This window comes from Phoenix dactylifera, chromosome 1, assembly GCF_051530095.1.
Source record: "Phoenix dactylifera cultivar Ajwa chromosome 1, Ajwa_hap1_PhDact_Kaust_v1.1, whole genome shotgun sequence".
NCBI lineage: Eukaryota > Viridiplantae > Streptophyta > Magnoliopsida > Arecales > Arecaceae > Phoenix > Phoenix dactylifera.
The window spans coordinates 63310389-63314902 of record NC_143190.1 but is presented as its reverse complement, the minus strand read 5'-3'; the positions used below and the strand labels follow the sequence as shown (position 1 = coordinate 63314902).

The window sequence follows — 4514 nt, the reverse complement described above, 5'->3', positions numbered from 1 at the left end:
AGTGTATCAATTTGGATCGTCACTTTAAAAGCAGAATCGAAGCGATGTCTCATCAAACACTAGAGCCTCATCATGAGCCCGCGGCTCAAAACCCCCTCGAAAAGCAAAAAGCCGCCACCTCATGTTCTCATTAAAGACGCTCAAAAGCACCTTTTCCCCTCCGTCTGGAACAACAAAACGACTCAAATCCGCCCGAGCTCATCCGCGTGATCAAGATGAATTACTTCCTTCGCCCGAGCTCTAAAACAGTTCGAACTCGAAAGTCGGGGGTAGTGTTAGGGGAGAAAATAGATCAGTCAGAGCATGCAGACGAACTGCCGGCACTCGACGGAGAAGGTAACAGCAGTGAACATGCTCTCGGCTGTCCTGACCTTGGAGCGCCCGACCTCGGGGCGCCCGATCTCGGAGCGCTTGGTCTCGGCACTAACGGCCGCAGGGCTCACGACTTCAATCTCGACAGAATAGAGCCTGGTCGGCCTCACGGCCGAGAAAGATCCAGTCAAAGGAAGAAGTAGACCTCCCCCCCTACACCGAAAATTAAGCCCTCCATCTCCGGGATCAAATCCCGCGATCTCCACCTTAGCAGCCGTCAAACATTTGAATGCCCGCGATCTCAACAAATTACCAGCTAGCCCAGAATGTCGGGCCGTTTATGGTAACTCATCAATCCGCACGATCACACCTGATCACAGATAACCGCTACCTCCCTCTTATAAAAAGGGGGAAGAGCTCTAAGCAAAGGGACTCATCTTCCGCCCCGGGCAAAAAAACACATCCATGCTTTATTTCTCTCCATTACTCCTCTTCATTACTTCTCTCCACAAAAAGCCCCTCTCTGACTTAAGCATCGGAGGGCTTGTGCCGGAACCTCCGGCCACAGGCTATTGTAGGTCTGCCAGAGACAATCGTCCGCCGTTGCATCATCAGCCGGAGCTCCTCCCCCTCAGCCCGTGGTCACCCCCGGGTCCAATTTCCAGCAACAGATAGCAGTTAGCATCCATCACGACCCAATGTATTGTTTGTCATAAGACAGACTCAAAGCAATGTATACGTAGAAAGGGTAACAGCGTAATATTTGAAGATATTATTGTAATCTAACTGCACCATCATCTTCTGTTGGGAATGCCTATTATGATTGCAATACATGGGCTCAAACGAGCATGTCAAAATTGCAGGGAGAACCTACATTGGTGCTCCAACCAGACCCATCCTATCACCAACGAAACTTACGTGCAGTGGTTTCCAAGGTCCATGATAGCTACGGTGGAGAAAACTCTTACAAGAGATGACGACCCGGGTTTGGTATTTGAACATTACACGGCTATCAGAGTACAGGATAGATGCTCACACGGCGGTGTACACCACGAGGAGAGGGAAGCTCCTCACTCCGGAACAGCGAAAGAGGCCTCGAACTTACGCTGACTGCAGCCACTGGTGCCTTCCAGGACTCCCTGATACTTCGAATGTTCTTCTTTTGGCCTCGATCATTGTAAATCCCTCTGCTGTTTTGTAGATTATCCGATCGAAGCTCCAACTTTCGTTTCTTTCTTTTTCTATGAGAGACGTAGTGTGGGCTGGCTAAGCGTTCGAGTAAAGTTTTAAAAAGAAAGCTTACATATTATGGACCAACCAAACAAATTTATGTGAAAAATCCTACAAGCCAAGAATATAAATGAAAAGTTTTGTACTTCAATTTTTATGATAAATTTGCATCACTTTCAATTTTAAATTTTTATTGGTAGTGATTTAGGTTGTGGCAGTGATGATGATGGTAACAACCAGCAGTGATTAGAATTGACCGCTGCTAAATGACAATTGGCGGCGACGATGATAGATGATGATGATGGTAAATGGTTCAAATAGGATTAACCAAACAAAGTGTTTTGCGTTGATTTCCATTGGAAACAAAAACAATGATAGTAGAAATTGGCTGGGATGCCTGATAGGCCTTTAAGTTTAAAAAAAAAAAAAAAACTTGTTTTGGGAAAGGAGAAAGTTCTCATTATTTCATTTGAGGTAGGCATGCCCTGATGTGAAGGGAATTCTGGGAGGAAAACTTAACACGTTGCCGGCACTTTTTTCACATAGCGTACCGTGGGTCATCCATGAGAACGAAAAGTCCTAGCTGGACACCGAGTCGGAATTTATTTTGCCGGCTTTGCATATTTATCAATAGGTAGGAAAAAAAAACATGTAGCGAAAGAAGTTTTTGGTTGCGCGACGGAGTCGGCAGAAAAGACCCTCAAGTTTTGAATGCACCATACGTGAAGTCGGCGAAACTTGGATACTTGATATTTGCTGAGCAAATGTTTGATTCGGGGAAGAATAAAGTTGGCATTCTACTGCCATTTTAACAAATGCACCCCCCCCCCCCCCCCCCCCCTGTGAATTTCGTGCTAAAAAGTGAATGATATTAGAGTGCATAAGCCAAAATGAAGAATGTATGCGCTCTAAGAATGTATTAGAAAAAAAAAATAAAGAATATCCAGTTATTTTTAAACCACTGCTGATCTGCCTCATGTTAACATGCATCGAAGGGTGATGCGTGTTGGAGTTGGGCGCTGAGAGCATTGAGAAGCAGCCTAAGGTTGTGATGATTAATGGAGGAGAATGGATAGGAATGGGAGTCTTTCACGTCATGATGATGAATGGGGTGAGAGAAGAGGGTATGGCAGCTGTGGCGGTGCTAATGGTTGCAGCAGCAAGGAGAGACACTATAATGTGATAGTGCAATGATGCTCACTTAGGTTGACAGCATCAAGGGCATGCATATGGATGGAGACATAGAATCCGAGTTGATTGTCACCACTTGGGCTTTGTTGGATGCTAGTTCCTAGAAATTGCTGATAATTACGTAAAATATGATTTGTAAATAATTACATTATTTAATAATAAATATATATTGCAAAAATAATTGGAAAGAAGACATGCTTGAAACAAAACTTGCAAAGACAATGCTCCGAGAAAGAATTTTGCCCCCTTGTGTAGATTCACGTGGAGATCATCCCCAAAGTACGATGATTCCGGCTTAACCTAATGCTTTCTATCACGAGCATGATTGCATGAAGATCCAATCTAATGGACTCCTGGAGTTGTCCAGGAAGAAGAGTAGAAAAGTATTAGAGAAATTGAATGAGAAAACTGAAAAAAAAAAAAAAGAAGCTAGCGAGGTCTCTCTTAGAGTAATAGCACAGGCCTGATTTATTTTCAGATTGTGTTCATGACTCAATACTTGGAGTCTATTTTCCCTATCAACAGGCACATGTGCCAACCAAGCAGACCTCGGCGAACGAGTGCGTGTCACCAACCCATCATCTCCAAAAAAAATATAGGTAGTTTTTCATTATTTTTCTTCTCTCTTCTTGAACTGTAAATCTTTATGCAGCTTGCTGACCAACTATACTGCGAGTATGCGGATCTGGCAATGCCGGATCTTCAGCGAACTCCACCTCCCTCACCGCTATCCTCCTCGCTTGCCACGAATGCAATATTCTCAGCCTTCTGACTGTGAGAAGAGTGGCAGGCAGCCAAGCACAACATCTATTCGATGGAATGCTGAAGAGAGGCATGGTACATACAAAATTTTTGATGTACATTGAAATTACAGAACCCCTTGCAATAGCTAATCTTGGGATAGTGACATCTAATTGAGGTTTTGTTATTTACTTTTCAGAGCATTATTACATGTTGGGTGGCTATACTGGTAATGAGAACAAGATAGCTCTTCACTTTAGTACTGCCTTTTGGCCTAACGTAGAAGTTTTAGGAATGGTTGGTCCAACATCTTATGCCTGTGGCTATTTTCTCAATCTCCACAAAGCAACAGGACATCCTATTCTTGTGTACATGGCTACTGGAAGGTTTGCTCATGACATTGAGAAACTATCTGATGAAGAAGCTGTTAACTTTGTGATGCTACAACTTAAGAAAATGCTACCAGATGCCACAGAACCGATAAGACTCTATCACATGTATTCATTGGTGTTTGTGCTGTACTCCAATGGTGATTTTAGCTTCGGACTAATTTTTTTAACTGTAATTTTTTTTTTCAAGTTCAGTATTTGGTTTCTCGGTGGGGTACAGATTCAGATTCCCTTGGGTCCTATTCTTGTGATCTGGTTGGGAAGCCAGCTGATTTGTATGAGAGATTTTGCACTCCTGTGGGGAAGCAGCAAGTGTTGATCATTCTAGGTCTGTTCATGGAGCTTATACATCAGGTATCTTGGCTGTCGAAGACTGCCGAAGGCATCTATTATTGCAGCATGGTATCTCGGATCGCTTCCAGATTGTATTAAGGGAGGAAATGTCCGAAATGATACCCTTCCAAATATTTGGGATGTAGTTTATTTTTTGCTGGATCAATAACGAAACCCTGTATTATCTAGAAATAAATGGAAGTATATTTTTGTTTTTTTTTGCCATATTTTTTGCTGTGCTCTTTTTGACACTCTCAATGCTACATAGGCCTTCATCAGCCAAAAAAAAGAAAAAAAAATGCAGCTTTCATTCAAAAC

General features: G+C 43.0%; 1 long non-coding RNA gene across 1 annotated transcript; it reads left to right on the top strand.

Annotated features, from left to right (window-relative positions):
- Nucleotides 1-2433: 2433 nt before the first annotated feature.
- Nucleotides 2434-4514, top strand: LOC113461455 (uncharacterized). Its single transcript, XR_016397946.1, has 3 exons — nucleotides 2434-3293; nucleotides 3386-3570; nucleotides 3674-4514. It is a non-coding gene; the product is annotated as an uncharacterized LOC113461455 (long non-coding RNA).